This window comes from Pecten maximus, chromosome 3 (genome assembly GCF_902652985.1).
Source record: "Pecten maximus chromosome 3, xPecMax1.1, whole genome shotgun sequence".
Taxonomy (NCBI): Eukaryota; Metazoa; Mollusca; class Bivalvia; order Pectinida; family Pectinidae; genus Pecten; species Pecten maximus.
Window position 1 is genome coordinate 51,079,706 of NC_047017.1, and position 19,234 is coordinate 51,098,939.

At 36.5% G+C, this 19,234-nt stretch overlaps 1 protein-coding gene across 1 annotated transcript in view; it reads left to right on the forward strand.

Annotated features, from left to right (window-relative positions):
* The window catches only part of LOC117324492 (beta-N-acetyl-D-glucosaminide beta-1,4-N-acetylglucosaminyl-transferase-like), a 44,261-nt gene extending 38,191 nt beyond the window's left edge, over positions 1-6,070 (forward strand). The window contains exon 8 of the mRNA XM_033880373.1: positions 1,617-6,070. The gene's annotated coding sequence lies outside the window, so the exon portion shown is untranslated. The remainder of the gene's footprint in view (positions 1-1,616) is intronic.
* Positions 6,071-19,234: the final 13,164 nt, after the last annotated feature.

The following is a 19,234-nucleotide window of genomic DNA, read 5'->3' on the forward strand; positions in this document are numbered from 1 at the left end:
ACGAGTAGTCAGAGTAAACGGGCGCATCGTCCGGGTCAATTCGTCGGTAAAGCGACTTACACAGGAATCGATTGAATGTTGAGTGACCTCACCCGAAATTACAACGGACGCGTTAATATTATCAAGATTACTAATAAGGTTATCTAAGAACTGACCACTATGTTCCTCATTCCAGCGATAATTCGGGATTTTTTTTGTGTTCGGTTGATTCCGCATACGCGGTGTCGCGCTCGTCCAATGAGAATCGTGTAGACAATTCCAGGTGCAAGGGGGCGTGGTCAGACAAAACATTGAAATTACACACTATGAATTTTTTAACTAAGTTTATAAGGCATGGGTTTAAAATCAAATAGTCAATAACACTCATACCATTATGACCACAATATGTATAATCATTAGAATAACCGTCTTCATCTCTACCGTTAAATATGCGTATTCCAGTAGATTTACATAAATCAATTAACCGATTGCCAAACTGGTTAACAGTGTCGTCAGGGTTGGACCGTGTACAATATTCATCGTCAGGGATGTAGTGGAACATATTAGAGAGTTGCCTCTCTAAACTGACATGGGTATTATCATTATCATCTATAATAAATCTATATAGGTAAACTATATAGGATATCACATTTCTGACATGATTTGTCCTATTTGCACTGGAAATAATACAAGCTTGGTTTGAGTAATCAGTATGGGATGACAATTTGATGGTATGTACTTGTTGGCCTGATTGACCCCTAGAAGCTAATGGAGGTACATGAAAGGGCCAAACTGACAGAAATACAATGTATATCAGAACGTAGGTGACCGTTAAGGCCCATAGGCCTCTTGTTTTATGTTCTAAGAATAGAGTTTCACAAATATAAATATTACGCTACCTTATTAAATAGATTTGAGTTACACAAGGAATATATTGTATGTGATATTTCTTTCAATCGAGTTAGTTATTTTTCCAAACTAAAAAAAACACGAGCGTTAGAAATCTTTCTAAACGCACAAAAAGCATGTGCTAGCTATTTTTCCGAATTTTCAAAAAACAAGATCGTTAGTATTTTCTTTAAAGTAGCTAACGCGAGTGAAGGAAATACCATAGAACGACAAGGCGCTTGTGTGACCTATTTCTACTACAATAGAAAAACTATTCTGAGGATGACCTGTTTTGTGTCAACGTGTGTTCTCACAATATCAGGTGGGGTGTAAGTCTTAGCCCTAAAGTGAAATGCCGCTAATTAATATGTAAAAATGACAAGTTCAGAAATACATGTTTACTGTTTATCATTACAAATAATTAGCAAGTTTATTATTTTTCAAAGCAATATATTGATAGAAATCTGTAAGAAAGAATGAAACAACTGCGAACTGTTTTTTGTGTGTCATCATTTCTGCGACCATCTAGCGGCCTTCAAGTGATAGCCAATAAAAATGCATTGGACCACGTGATTAAAAAACTAGTTCCTGTCAAAGGTCACCGTATTAACCAATCAAACCGCATTAAGAGTTTATTCCACGTGTGGTATAGTGACGGTAAATAATAATAGAATAAAAAAATCAAACACAGATCTGTTGTATATGTAGAAATAAAACTCTGTTGAATGTTACTTTCGTTTAAATTTCAGAGATTTTTCTAGATTCTAAGAAGATGCAGTGAAACATTGTGATCCATGTGTCACCTCCAGGATAAACTGTGTTATTCAATGAATCCTTAAACTATAAATAAACTAACGAATCCAGGAGACATCAAAACTGCTATGAAGGCCATGACCTGGTTATCATGACGTCATTATTGTCACGTTGGCTAAAACCGACACTTGCTGTAAGATGACCGATCTGTTAGTTGAATAAGTATACATACTTTTACATGTTGTTTATTTTATATATTTTTTATTTTTTATTAGAAATGATATTTTCAAGGATATATCAGTATTCTCAATATTGTAATATTAAAAAGGGAAAAAAAAGAAGAAAAAAAAGAAAGAAAAATGACAAACTTTGAAGTTGTTACGACATTCATTATTAATTTGAATGTCAACTGAAAACAAATTATTCCAGTAAGTGATCGTCGTCGTTATATTCAACTTTGTCATAATGCCATAATCAATGTTTACATGTGTAAGATACCTGCTGCACATGACGTGTTTTACCTTAGCTCTCCTGGATATTTGAATGTGTATTGTTTTACGAGTGCTAAATCATTTGTAAGGGGAATGTTATTTTTGACGATTTCATATTTTTATGAATTGATTTAGCCTTCTGACAATTGTAATGGAATGGGAAGCAGTTCTTTTTTACTATGTCTCAACTCAAACTTTCTACCTAATGAATTCATTATATCACGACATTCATCAAACCAAGATTCAGTTACGTACATTCCCTAATTCAAAGTTATTTTGTCATGTGTCATGTTTGAAATCACTCTTTTATATTACATAAAAGAGTATATTATCATACCTTTTTTATTTGTCAAAACTTTGTGCATTTTTTACATAGATCTAAATATCATAGTATGAAGAACCAATACTGCCTTAACGATGTGATATTTATACATACAAATGGGTAAAATATGGTATTCTTCTTTGGCAAGCCATATCGTGGTCGTTTTATTGAGTCAAGTCCAACAAGAAATTAACAGATATCCGCATTGATGTACGAAGCAAAATCGTAAAGAAATTCTAGACAATAATTTTGGACAATGTTTGTCACCGTATTAACCAATACCCTCACTATAAATTTTGATTGTCTTCATCAAGGCCGGATTTTTGTTTATAAAAACGTATCTTAAATAATTGAAATTAGAATTTCCAATTGTGAATTTTGAAAAATAAAAATCTCTGATTCGATTTTTTTCACTTCTACATAAAGAAATCTTTATGCTTTTGTTTATTGGTATTCGTTCAAATGTACATCAGAAGGTGAGGTGAATATTTTGATTTTTTCACAAATGAGTACATCTGTAACACGAGTGAAAAATATGACAAATATCCACCGTGGGAAGGAACCATGACTGTCTCTTTGACCGTATATGCTTGAATAATTATGACGATCAACATATGTCGTTTATAATTTAACCTCCTACTATTGAAGCATTACTTATTTGTATAATCCCTGGAGAAGTGACATGAAATGGTATTTTAATGCATTTCAAAACAGATATTTTTGTTAACCTTTTGTCCAGATTTACATTTTACAATTAAAAGTTGAATATGGCTTTCAAAATACCACACATTAACGTCACAGCACTACGATATGGAACAAAAATAGAAATTAAAACTAACACAAACAGATGATTGAACTGAAGTAAACATAAATAAAACGGATTCTACATACGATTCTCATGATGCCATGGGACTTTATTTATGTTATATTAAGACAGAAAATCAGCTAAAGCATGCTCGTTATTCCATTGTTAATGAAGTGTATATGTAAGGTGTTCTCTTATTGTTGTCTAACGTTATCAAACTTCCGCCCATCCATTTCTCACGAATCTCTCAGGGAGGAATTTTGTTTAATGTTTATTTTGTATGATTAAACAAACTCTTCAAGACAACGGGATTGACTGTGTGATTAGATGATTGTATTAAATGAGATTTTATTGCATTGAAATCTGTTTTTAAATATGAAACGTTTCGAGTTTTATTGCTACCAGTCCTGGATGTATTGGTCGCTGTACCAGCCATATTATAGGGTTTTCACAAGGATATAAACAGCCTGTGTAATATGATTAGCTCGCTAGCATGGTTTGTAGGCAGTGATTGGCTAACTGCTGTTTGTAATGTCACCGTTTATTCTTCTGCTATTCCACTCATGGTGGCGTTGTTGTTTGGTCCAGTCAGAAATAATCCTTTTTGTGTCCATCTTACCTTTTCGGAAAGCTAGTACTGTCATAATATGACCAGTTATATGTGATATAAACAGGAATGATAGAAATATTCTCTACATTATTGGACTGTGGTCACGTTTGGGTATAAGTTTCTATTGAAATCCACGTTAATTGGGAGGCGTCATTAAACTGACAATCATTGAAGACTTACTGGTTACCATAGTTATACTTAATATCAATTGCAACAGCAATTACAGTTAATGATTTTAAGTTTTTATAAACATCTATCAAAATGGTATTTGATCTTTACCAAGACTACTGTAAAATATATGGCAATGTTTTGTTGATGCGAATTAATGATTTTGTTTTCCAAATATCAATCTTCTATTTTGAAGTTTTTTCCTGATATTGTATTAACAATAAAAAAAATCAGCGGTGAACATGTAAGCGCATGGCACATTATTTGATATAATGTCCCTTTGATGGTATAGATACACATATATCTGTTTGGATTTGTTTTTGTTAATCCCTTTATCTTTTAACTACTTAAAATCAGGTAACTAGTGCACAAGAAAACAAAAATTGCTAATAAATAAATATAAATATATGTATGTAAAGGAATTTACATAAGATGTGTAGATATTTCTACACAATATGAATGTTATGATTGTATATTGTATGAATATATGTGTACATTTATGAATGAGAAATCTGAATGGATTTTGTAGTTATTGTATGTGGTTATGATAGCGGTTTTTATCGTCACCATGAATTACCATGGGCAAACTCAAACTCTACTTACTTTTACATCCGGGATATTAAAAAGAGGATAGTTCAAACACTAACGTTAAGATAGTTATTAGGTATCACTCCATATAACAGACGATCCGATTGGATGGCGTTAAACATAACGCAGTATCTGATAGGATTACATGATTCCTTGACGTCACCTTAAAACATTGAATATGGAACGGGTTATCTTATTGCATGGCAGTATTCCTTTGACATCAACATGAAACAAACAACGAGGTATCAGATTGGATGATATTATTCTATTGACATCTATATCAATCATGAAAATTTATAACGGGGTATCTGATTGGATGATATTATTCGTTTGACGTCACTATAAATCATGAAACATGTAACGGGGTATCTGATTGGATGATATTATTCGTTTGACGTCACTATAAATCATGAAACATGTAACGGGGTATCTGATAAGATTTGATGATCCACACGATCATATATCCTTCGTGCAACAAATCGTCCGCTAGGCTCTATTGTGATATCCTAAAGTTCGTATGCGAGCCTATTTGGACATAGACATTTCAATGCAGTAATGACAAAGTAATGACAGGCCTCTATATACTCCCAACATCTACATGGCGTCATAAATGTTTTATAAGTATATCGTGGGGGGTTAGAGAAAGGTTGATTTTTAGGAGTAAGTGACATCAATAGCATCGTAGATTACATGTGAGCGAAATTCAATCCACGAATTCTACAGGCTGGGTTTAAAAGTAGCTCATTTCATGGACTGACTCAAAAACATAGGTAAGCTTAACATGGTTACCTCCCCTGTCATTTAAAACAAATTAATGAAAAATTCCAAATGTTTCCTGGAGATGATTTCATTTTTTGCCACATTAAGAAATCTGATATATATATATCGATAATTTGGTTTGTAGTTGAAGATTACTTATATTTTACAAGATGAGGTGAGTGTTTCGATTTTCACAAATAAGCAAACATTTATATGCGACATGAGTGAAAAATATGACAAATGTTCACCGAGCAAATGAAAAAGGTCTGTAACTTTGACCTTTGTATGCTCGAAAAGTGCTGATGAACCACATATTACGAATGTTATTTGCGTTATAACTAACAGTGGTGAGTTGAAAGTGATATTTTCCATGCAAATGTATATATTGTTTTATCAGTTTTATGTTAGAATTATGGTTTCATTATTTCGGTGTTGTTTTTGATATATTGATTTACTGTCGTTGAGTACATCCATTTCTTAAAATACTTCACAAAATGCATTCCATTGATTACATATATTTTCATTGGTTTCTTTTAACGAGAATTCATTCCAAACTAGAATGAATATATTTTTTCTTTTTTAAACGGACGTAGGAAGACCAACTTCTGTATGGTGATTGTGTGTGTCATTGCCAATTGCCATATTATAACTTTATTTATAGTTTTAAAAATGAAATGTTTCAATGAGTAATAAAACAATGTTAGATAGTCGTGTCTTTTGTCCTTATTTGTTTGACGAACTGATTCTGAAACAACTGTGTGTATTTCATTTGCACTTTCAGGAGCAGCCGTATATATGTTTCCTTCATATACTATCATGCATTTTATCTCTATATTAGAGTAGCAGGTTTGTTTACATTTCATTTTTTATTTCGATGATTATTCAATCGGCCTATCGTCTACAAATGATACTAAAGGGACCAGAGCAAGGTGACCTTATAGACAGGTGGATTTTATTGTTAAATTGTTATTAACATGTGCCTTTTAGGATACGCTTAACTGTATAACTGATTTGTTTGTACAGATGAAATCGTAATTTAATACAATATATGTGTTTCGATTGGTATCGAAGGAGAAGATGAGAGGAGAGGAGTCCAATGGTGCGTTTTATAATACGATTTATATTTGGGATATATATTAATGCAAGCTTTTCTTACAGTTATTTACTGTACGTGTTGCATTTTATCAATCTATCTAAACAGCAAAACATGGACAGGCGCTTATTATAAGTTTTGCTGCTCATTAAAGTAATTTTGATTAATAATATGTATATAGTAAATTCGGTATGAAATAGCTAAATACAAAGTACAAATATACTAACCAAACTCACTAAATACCAAGTAACAATATACTTACTACACTCACTAAATACCAAGTAGAAATATACTTACTACACTCACTAAATACCAAGTAGAAATATACTTACTACACTCACTAAATACCAAGTAGAAATATACTTACTACACTCACTAAATACCAAGTAAAAATATACTTACCAAACTCACTAAATGCCAAGTACAAATATACTTACCAAACTCACTAAATACCAAGTAACAATATACTTACCAAACTCACTAAATACCAAGTAAAATTATACTTACCAAACTCACTAAATACCAAGTAGAAATATGCTTACCAAACTCACTAAATACCAAGTAGAAATATACTTACTACACTCACTAAATACCAAGTAACAATATACTTACCAAACTCACTAAATACCAAGTAAAATTATACTTACCAAACTCACTAAATACCAAGTAGAAATATGCTTACCAAACTCACTAAATACCAAGTAAAAATATACTTACCAAACTCACTAAATACCAAGTAGAAATATACTTACTTCACTCACTAAATACAAAGTAAAAATATACTTGCTAAACTCACTTAATACAAAGTAAATATTATACTTACTTAACTCACTAAATACCAAGTAAAAATATACTTACCAAACTCACTAAATACCAAGTAAAAATATCCTTACTAAACTCACTTAATACCAAGTAAAAATATACTTACCAAACTCACTAAATACCAAGTAAAAATATACTTACTTAACTCACTTAATACCAAGTAAAAATATACTTACCAAACTCACTTAATACAAAGTAAAAATATACTTACTTAACTCACTTAATACCAAGTAAAAATATACTTACTTAACTCACTAAATACCAAGTAAAAATATACTTACCAAACTCACTAAATATCAAGTAGAAATATACTTACCAAACTCACTAAATACCAAGTGAAAATTTACTTACCAAACTCACTAAATATCAAGTATAAATATACTTACTACACTCACCAAATACCAAGTGAAAATTTACTTACCAAACTCACTAAATATCAAGTATAAATATACTTACCAAACTCACTAAATACCAAGTGAAAATTTACTTACCAAACTCACTAAATATCAAGTATAAATATACTTACTACACTCACCAAATACCAAGTAAAAATATACTTACCAAACTTACTAAATACCAAGTAAAAATATACTTACCAAACTCATTAAATACCAAGTAAAAATATACTTACCAAACTCACTAAATACCAAATAAAAATATGCTTATCAAAATCACTAAATACATTAAATACCAAGTAAAAATATACTTACCAAACTCACTAAATACCAAATAAAAATATGCTTATCAATATCACTAAATACACTAAAAATGCTTACTGTATGGGTTAACATTTTGATATTTAAAATTCACATACTTATTCTATTTTGTTTATAGACAACAAACACAAAATCTTACTCAAATTATAGAGACGGATGTCCATGGGATACTTTTTGTAATTAATTGTCTAACAATGTTATCAGATAAACACAACTAAAAAACAACAGTATTTTACTTAGTTTTGTAGTCAGAATCGTAAGATTTAAAAGTTTGCTGTTATTCATAACACCCCATAAAATGGCAATACTCAATCATTGTAGAAAGTGAATATATCAGGCAATACATCACTGTCATACTGAATTCATCAAAGCACACGTTTCATGATGGTGAAGCTACTCGCCTGAGACGACCTCGTCACAATAGTCAGTTATAGATCCTGTAGTCGTTTTTATTTTCATATCAATGAAATCATTGAAGGGGCGAGAGAATAAAAACAACACAAAACAATATTGCCATTTTTTTTTTATTAAAAACCCAATATGTGTATTTCTTAGTATCTGTACAATATCCCGAGTATCCCGAGGAGAGAATTATGTACCTGAAAAGTATGATATTACGTACGATATCCCGAGGAGAGAATTATGTACCTGAAAAGTATGATATTACGTACGATATCCCGAGGAGAGAAGTATGTACCTGAAAAGTATGATATTACGTACAATATCCCGAGGAGAGAAGTATGTACCTGAAAAGTATGATATTACGTACAATATCCCGAGGAGAGAAGTATGTACCTGAAAAGTATGATATTACGTACAATATCCCGAGGAGAGAAGTATGTACCTGAAAAGTATGATATTACGTACGATATCCCGAGGAGAGAAGTATGTACCTGAAAAGTATGATATTACGTACGATATGCCGAGTATCTCGAGGACATAATTTACCTGAAAGGTTTTGTATTATGTACAATATCCCGACAGGAGGACCTGAAAGGCAGCGAAGTTTAGAAACATTAAGATGATACTAAATGCTTAAGTATTGTGTTTGCTATCGACTTGTTTTGTATTTATACATTACATATCAATATTCAATTATTGATTGAAATCGCGCAAATACGTTAGTTGACATACACATAATTCTAGTTAAAATGTAAAATACAATTGAGACACTTTGGCAACAAACATACGACTAGGACATAGTTTTTTTAGAACTGTTTTTGGCCCTATCCATACAATAAAACTTACATAGTCACTCGTTAATATACAGTATATCTATCTACAATAAAACTTACATAGTCACTCGTTAATCTACAGTATATCTATCTACAATAAAAGCTTTGATACATAGTCACTCGTTAATCTACAGTATATTTATCTAAATTAAACTTCGATACATATTGTAGTAACTCGTTAATCTACAGTTTACCTATCTACAATAAAACTTCGATACATTGTCACTCGTTAATCTACAGTATATTTATCTAAAATTAAACTTCGATACATATTGTAGTAACTCGTTAATCTACAGTATATTTATCTACAATAAAACTTACATAGTCACTCGTTAATCTACAGTATATTTATCTACAATAAAACTTACATAGTCACTCGTTAATCTACAGTATATTTATCTACAATAAAACTTCGATAAATAGTTACTCATTGATATACAGTATATCTATCTACAATAAAACTTCGATACATTGTCACTCGTTAATATACAGTGTATTTATCTAAAATTAAACTTCGACAAATAGTTACTCATTAATCTTTAGTATATTTATCTACAATAAAACTTCGATAAACTGCCACTCGTTAACACTGAATTAGTTATTGTCTTTTAGTCTGTTCGAGCCATGCGATATCAGCACGTTTATTTAATCCTGGCTCTAGGCTACTTACAGAATGGAAAGAAATACTGAAAAGTGGACGAATTGACATAATCGATTTTCCACCATTGCTGTACGAGCTTCTCAATACAAAGGTAGAACTTCATTTTAATTCCATTTTACCAATACATAGGGCGTGCTATGCGTTGCATATCACGATTTAATCACAAGCTCACCATCCTCTCAGCAGCAGGAAGTTTAACTAGTGACATATAATATGATGCCTGTAAACATGCTTAAACAGTCATTCCTTCCAATAAATTATCACGAGCGAGTTCACACCGTCACCACTCATTCAAACGACATGCTCTAGTTTGATCAAAGTAAAGTACTTCCGTCAGTGTCTGACGAGTTTATGATGGCACCTCTGCCTTGAATTCTGACGTGCGGAATATGTAATAGCTCCAATAGGATTAACTCGTAACGTTAACAGGTATTGCAAAGAATAGCGTTTACACAAGGTTCCCAGGTCAGCAGCAGTCAATGTACTAATTGGTAAATATGTAGGACCTGCGAACTTCATACATCTACGTTGAAGTTTAGTTAAGAGACAAGCTGCCATAGAAAACCACTTTAGAGAGTTAACTAAGTCTGTAATTCTTAAAACAGGTTGTCAAATTATAATCTCAATTACGATGAAAAAAAGCAACGATCACAGCTGTCATAAAATGCTTCAATTGTAGATAGCCTATTTACTACAATTATCACCTTTCACGTGATTTCATATGAACATGTATGCATCAACACACCTGTGTTGGCAACAAGACGTGACCTTGCCATTTGAAGTATGTAAACATCAGAACAAATAACCATCAATTCACTATATACGACATGGAAGGCGAAATTTAAATACATATACATTCTCAGCATTCTTATAAAACCAGTGACAGAAAGAGAATCATTTATATCTGAATTTGTCTGACGAATGTTAAAGGTCGTAATTTCTACGCGTTTTCGTGATTTTGTAATCCATCGATGTGGTATTTCATCACTTTGACTACCTGATATAGAGTTTAATGAGTGCACGGAACATTCGTGATTTCTATAAGTACTACATTCACTTCATATAATGAACAAAGCTGTCAATTTTAGATCGCCTTTGATCTATTATTATACAATAAAACATAATAGTCACGCCGGTCCTCTGTTTCAACATAAATTGTTTACATTGTGGTATTTGTGGTTGATAAGGACGGTGTAGAATAATTACTTTACACTCAATAACTAGTGTTACAATTGTAATGTGCGCTGCGTTGCTAAAATAAATTAAAGTCTTTCAGCAAACGTATTACTAATACTAATGAGCAAAATGGCAACTAGGCTTGACGATATTGTCTTGATAAATCTTCTTTATCAACAACCTTAGAAAAATCACGTGCTTGACTTTAAATTCTTTTACTTAAAAACATGATATACAAAATAAAATAATTTGCAACGTTTTCCTTCCATCTTTGTGTTTAGAATAGCTCATTTGTTTAAAAAATATGATATGCTTATTGTTTTTGAAGAAAACGAAGTTAACGTTTCGTCCAACAAAAATTGGAAATTACAAATATGGCATTGATTGAAACAATATGGGAATTCATTAAAAGTAAATGTATACATCACTTCTTCTGCTTTGATACAGTTATCTAACAAATTGGACGTACTTGACATGATAGAGTGTGTCAATTTGTAACAATGTCCCGATTTGTAACAATTCTTTTCAATCTGGTTATCGATATCCCGTCAAGTACGTCCACATTTGTTATCAAATAGTTGTAACAAACTGGGACGTTGTAACAGATTGTCACGCTACAGAGTAAGGCCTTCGGTTTTGTCTCCTTGTTGTTACTCCTGCTTAGCATCCGACTATTGGGAGTGGGACGACCAGTAAGTCAGTTTAATGTGACGGCAGCTCAGGGTTTTCGACAGTATGCTTCAGTGAGGTAGCACTATAAAGTCAGCATCAGTTCCAGGTTATCACAAGGAGACAAACACGAACATACTGCAGCCTTCGAATGTACATGTGTGTGTCTCATAAACAGCAGAGACTGCCCCTCAATGACCATAACTATTGAAAGATCGTTTATGAAAGCAAAATGTAAATTAACATTCCACTTGTTTATAGATACCGACATTCGTTATGTGTAAACCATAATTGTAATTTATAAAGATCATGAAGAGTATAACTCGATTTGTGAAAATCATTGAATTGTACAATAGACACATAAGATCGTAACACCTTACAAAACAAGTTTAGGGTCAGATTCAGTAGAGCCAACCACCATTCAGCTGTTCCCATTGGCTTTCTATGACTCGTAAGTGACACTAAGGGGCTAAAGAAACCTCAAAATAGACCGAAAGAAATATCTGGATGGTGAATTGCAAAAGACCCGTTTTTTTTAAACAAGATTCATCATTTTCAATTGGATTTAAAAAAAAATGTTTCGACACCTGTATGTGTATATTCTGAAACGTGTCAATATTGAAATGAAGGTAAACCCTTGTGGACTGAAAATGTCCATCAGAAGTGTCTAACACTTGCAAGCTTAAAGGATTGTACAGAAGGCAGGCATTGAAATAAGTTAATATTCGCTATCTGAATTATGTCACATGCTTATTGCGTGTATATACCGACAAAATATAATAGGTAAACAACCATGACTGTATATAAACCATGATTAATCGTGTAGTGTATATAAACCATGATTAATCGTGTAGTGTATATAAACCACGATTAATCGTGTAGTGTATATAAACCACGATTAATCGTGTAGTGTATATAAACCACGATTAATCGTGTAGTGTATATAAACCACGATTAATCGTGTAGTGTATATAAACCACGATTAATCGTGTAGTGTATATAAACCATGATTAGCCTCGTATAAAACCTTCTAAAAACCTACATATGTCGTGCACTATAAAAACCGTCATTGTGAAGTAATATATAATCAATCATAACTACTTTAACGTGTCGTTGTAGATCATAAGTCTTCGTGCCTGTGAGATTTGGCGGACTCAAATAGACAAATCATTAAGGTCAAATGCATATGATTATATGAATTCACATATTGCTTTTGAAATTGAAATGCAATAATTATGTATAGTATGAGACATTCTATGTAGAAAAAAATGAAATAGTAAAAAGAAAGAAACCAAAAAGAAAAACAATCTGATGAATATTTTGCATATGCTTTATCTAAATTATTTCTACAATAGCAAAAAAATAGTACAACAAAGGTATCTATTCCATTTAACAACCACACCCATATCAATCCCTGAATATCGTAAAAGTGATTGATATTGTAATAAAATATTCATAATTTATTATATAAAATAATTATTGCCTCATCGATAACATTTCTTTAAAAAAAGATATATATAATTACGAAGCGTTTGTGTCATGTGGCACCTTATTCTTCAATTTTGCATACCTGTTATTTGCAATACATTAAATATCAAATAAATGTATTACAGTGCTCAACATTATTTAAAAAAAACTATGAGTTATAGATATATTTTTTGCATCATCATGACGGATCTTATTTGTTGAATTTGAATTGAATTCAAATTAATTTCAGTAAGAGATCTTCTCCTAACCTATCTGTAGGACTCTGACCCCTAACACGTCTGTAGGACTCTGACCCCTAACACGACTGTAGGACCCTGATCCCTAACACGTCTGTAGGACTCTGACCCCTAACACGTCTGTAGGACTCTTACCCCTAACACGTCTGTAGGACTCTGACCCCTAACACGTCTGTAGGGCTCTGACCCCTAACACGACTGTTGGACTCTGACCCCTAACACGTCTGTAGGACTCTGACTCCTAACACGTCTGTAGGACTCTTACCCCTAACACGTCTGTAGGGCTCTGACCCCTAACACGTCTGTAGGACTCTGACCCCTAACACGTCTGTAGGACTCTGACCCCTAACACGTCTGTAGGACTCTGATCCCTAACACGTCTGTAGGACTCTGACTCCTAACACGTCTGTAGGACTCTGACCCCTAACACGTCTGTAGGACTCTGAGCCCTAACACGTCTGTATGACTCTGACCCCTAACACGTCTGTAGGACTCTGACCCCTAACACGACTGTAGGATTCTGACCCCTAACACGTCTGTAGGACTCTGACCCCTAACACGACTGTTGGACTCTGACCCCTAACACGTCTGTAGGACTCTGACCCCTAACACGTCTGTAGGACTCTGACCCCTAACACACGTCTGTATGACTCTGACCCCTAACACGTCTGTAGGACTCTGACCCCTAACACGTCTGTAGGACTCTGACCCCTAACACGTCTGTAGGACTCTGACCCCTAACACGTCTGTAGGACTCTGACCTCTAACACGTCTGTATGACTCTGACCCCTAACACGTCTATATGACTCTGACCCCTAACACGTCTGTATGACTCTGACCCCTAACACGTCTGTATGACTCTGACCCCTAACACGTCTGTATGACTCTGACCCCTAACACGTCTGTAGGACTCTGACCCCTAACACGACTGTTGGACTCTGACCCCTAACACGACTGTTGGACTCTGAGCCCTAACACGTCTGTATGACTCTGACCCCTAACACGTCTGTATGACTCTGACCCCTAACACGTCTGTAGGACTCTGACCCCTAACACGTCTGTAGGACTCTGACCCCTAACACGTCTGTATGACTCTGACCCCTAACACGTCTGTATGACTCTGACCCCTAACACGTCTGTATGACTCTGACCCCTAACACGTCTGTAGGACTCTGACCCCTAACACGACTGTTGGACTCTGACCCCTAACACGTCTGTAGGACTCTGACCCCTAACACGTCTGTAGGACTCTGACCCCTAACACGTCTGTAGGACTCTGACCCCTAACACGTCTGTAGGACTCTGACCCCTAACACGTCTGTAGGACTCTGACCCCTAACACGTCTGTAGGACTCTGACCCCTAACACGACTGTTGGACTCTGACCCCCAACACGTCTGTAGGACTCTGACTCCTAACACGACTGTTGGACTCTGACCCCTAACACGTCTGTAGGACTCTGACCCCTAACACGTCTGTAGGACTGTGACCACTAACACGTCTGTAGGACTCTGACCTCTAACACTTCTGTACGACTCTGACCCCTAACACTTCTGTATGACTCTGACCCCTAACACGTCTGTAGGACTCTGACCCCTAACACGTCTGTAGGACTCTGACCCCTAATACGTCTGTATGACCCTGACCCCTAACACTTCTGTAGGACTCTGACCCCTAACACGTCTGTAGGACTCTGACCCCTAACACGTCTGTATGACTCTGACCCCTAACACGTCTGTATGACTCTGACCCCTAACACGACTGTAGGACTCTGACCCCTAACACGTCTGTAGGACTCTGACCCCTAACACGACTGTAGGATTCTGACCCCTAACACGTCTGTAGGACTCTGACCCCTAACCTATCTGTAGGACTCTGACCCCTAACACGTCTGTAGGACTCTGACCCCTAACACGTCTGTAGGACTCTGACCCCTAACACGACTGTAGGATTCTGACCCCTAACACGTCTGTAGGACTCTGACCCCTAACATATCTGTAGGACTCTGACCCCTAACACGTCTGTAGGACTCTGACCCCTAACACGACTGTAGGATTCTGACCCCTAACACGTCTGTAGGACTCTGACCCCTAACCTATCTGTAGGACTCTGACCCCTAACACGTCTGTAGGACTCTGACCCCTAACACACGTCTGTATGACTCTGACCCCTAACACGTCTGTAGGACTCTGACCCCTAACACGTCTGTAGGACTCTGACCCCTAACACGTCTGTAGGACTCTGACCCCTAACACGTCTGTAGGACTCTGACCTCTAACACGTCTGTATGACTCTGACCCCTAACACGTCTATATGACTCTGACCCCTAACACGTCTGTATGACTCTGACCCCTAACACGTCTGTATGACTCTGACCCCTAACACGTCTGTATGACTCTGACCCCTAACACGTCTGTAGGACTCTGACCCCTAACACGACTGTTGGACTCTGACCCCTAACACGACTGTTGGACTCTGACCCCTAACACGTCTGTATGACTCTGACCCCTAACACGTCTGTATGACTCTGACCCCTAACACGTCTGTAGGACTCTGACCCCTAACACGTCTGTAGGACTCTGACCCCTAACACGTCTGTAGGACTCTGACCCCTAACACGTCTGTAGGACTCTGACCCCTAACACGTCTGTAGGACTCTGACCCCTAACACGACTGTAGGATTCTGACCCCTAACACGTCTGTAGGACTCTGACCCCTAACATATCTGTAGGACTCTGACCCCTAACACGTCTGTAGGACTCTGACCCCTAACACGACTGTAGGATTCTGACCCCTAACACGTCTGTAGGACTCTGACCCCTAACCTATCTGTAGGACTCTGACCCCTAACACGTCTGTAGGACTCTGACCCCTAACACACGTCTGTATGACTCTGACCCCTAACACGTCTGTAGGACTCTGACCCCTAACACGTCTGTAGGACTCTGACCCCTAACACGTCTGTAGGACTCTGACCCCTAACACGTCTGTAGGACTCTGACCTCTAACACGTCTGTATGACTCTGACCCCTAACACGTCTGTATGACTCTGACCCCTAACACGTCTGTATGACTCTGACCCCTAACACGTCTGTATGACTCTGACCCCTAACACGTCTGTATGACTCTGACCCCTAACACGTCTGTAGGACTCTGACCCCTAACACGACTGTTGGACTCTGACCCCTAACACGACTGTTGGACTCTGAGCCCTAACACGTCTGTATGACTCTGACCCCTAACACGTCTGTATGACTCTGACCCCTAACACGTCTGTAGGACTCTGACCCCTAACACGTCTGTAGGACTCTGACCCCTAACACGTCTGTATGACTCTGACCCCTAACACGTCTGTATGACTCTGACCCCTAACACGTCTGTATGACTCTGACCCCTAACACGTCTGTAGGACTCTGACCCCTAACACGACTGTTGGACTCTGACCCCTAACACGTCTGTAGGACTCTGACCCCTAACACGTCTGTAGGACTCTGACCCCTAACACGTCTGTAGGACTCTGACCCCTAACACGTCTGTAGGACTCTGACCCCTAACACGTCTGTAGGACTCTGACCCCTAACACGTCTGTAGGACTCTGACCCCTAACACGACTGTTGGACTCTGACCCCCAACACGTCTGTAGGACTCTGACTCCTAACACGACTGTTGGACTCTGACCCCTAACACGTCTGTAGGACTCTGACCCCTAACACGTCTGTAGGACTGTGACCACTAACACGTCTGTAGGACTCTGACCTCTAACACTTCTGTACGACTCTGACCCCTAACACTTCTGTATGACTCTGACCCCTAACACGTCTGTAGGACTCTGACCCCTAACACGTCTGTAGGACTCTGACCCCTAATACGTCTGTATGACCCTGACCCCTAACACTTCTGTAGGACTCTGACCCCTAACACGTCTGTATGACTCTGACCCCTAACACGTCTGTATGACTCTGACCCCTAACACGTCTGTATGACTCTGACCCCTAACACGTCTGTAGGACTCTGACCCCTAACACGTCTGTAGGACTCTGACCCCTAACACGACTGTAGGATTCTGACCCCTAACACGTCTGTAGGACTCTGACCCCTAACCTATCTGTAGGACTCTGACCCCTAACACGTCTGTAGGACTCTGACCCCTAACACGTCTGTAGGACTCTGACCCCTAACACGACTGTAGGATTCTGACCCCTAACACGTCTGTAGGACTCTGACCCCTAACATATCTGTAGGACTCTGACCCCTAACACGTCTGTAGGACTCTGACCCCTAACACGACTGTAGGATTCTGACCCCTAACACGTCTGTAGGACTCTGACCCCTAACCTATCTGTAGGACTCTGACCCCTAACACGTCTGTAGGACTCTGACCCCTAACACGTCTGTAGGACTCTGACCCCTAACACGACTGTAGGACTCTGACCCCTAACACGTCTGTAGGACTCTGACCCCTAACACGACTGTAGGACTCTGACCCCTAACACGACTGTTGGACTCTGACCCCTAACACGTCTGTTGGACTCCCTTAACAACACATCTCTGTAATCATTATTTCTAAAACACTTTTCAGATATACATATACATTTAGCATTTGTTACACGATGTACATTTGTGGAAGTAGACTGTCCATTTTCATTGTATCAATATAAAATTTAATACATTTTCGTGAACTCGTTAAAATTCTCGGACTAATAGGATCTATCGATCTTCATACTTAAACACCACGGATATAATAAATCACTTACTCTAACGATGTTATAAGGTCGATTACGACGAGTTGAACTATCATCATCAATGTAGATTTTGACATTAATTGGCTATTATGTTAATATAGAATTCACGATTAAACGACAGTGGTTACAAATCGTTCCTCCACCTGCTACATCAGAAACTACGGAGGTTTTCTTTGTACTCATGGACATGCATTTTTGTTGAGCACACTATTGCGTCGACAAAACACGCCATCCTCACAGAATGTTACTCCTTTCCAGTTACTGCTTCAAAATTATGTCATCAAAATATGACAATGATTTGTTCCCGCGTTTGATTAACAGTTTTATTCCAGACCATAATTGTTCAATGCCTTTCTTTTTTTTTAAATCAATTGTTGGTCAGAATTTCTGAAAATATATAAATATATAAAAACTATTTTTTCAAAGATTTTTTTTTTCTTTTCATAATGGTCATTTTCAACATATACTAGGCAGTATGTTTGTATGGATTTGTCGCCAAATTCCTCATATTTTTAACAACGGGACCCACAGACTTGGCATGGTTTATATCAAAAATTAAATTTCTATCTGTTATCATACATTTATATGTATTTTGAAATATGTCATCGTACATAGGAACCACTAAGTAAAGAATACGTGTCAGTGGTGTCCATTTCATTATTTAAGTAGGTTATGCGTAGGAGGTCGTGTCTAAGTATTTCTTTGTTAAGTTCTACATGTCATGAATCAGCAAACGAAACTCTCAACCACTAGTATTAGTAATTAACGTACTCTCGTTTTATAAAGTGTTGTTTTATTTATTTCATTCTTAAGAATATCTGTTTGCAAAATGTGAACGAACATAAATTTTACAGAAATGTCAATAAAAAGAGGGAAACTGTTTGTTGCTTTAATTCATGAAGCAATGCTCAGCATGTAATATATGTTAATGTTCCAGAATGAAGTGTCTTCTGATTCATTGTGGACACGTTCATGCTGTTAGTATATGAAACATTACCCACATATTACAAACGGTAATATCTCGTCAATGTAGA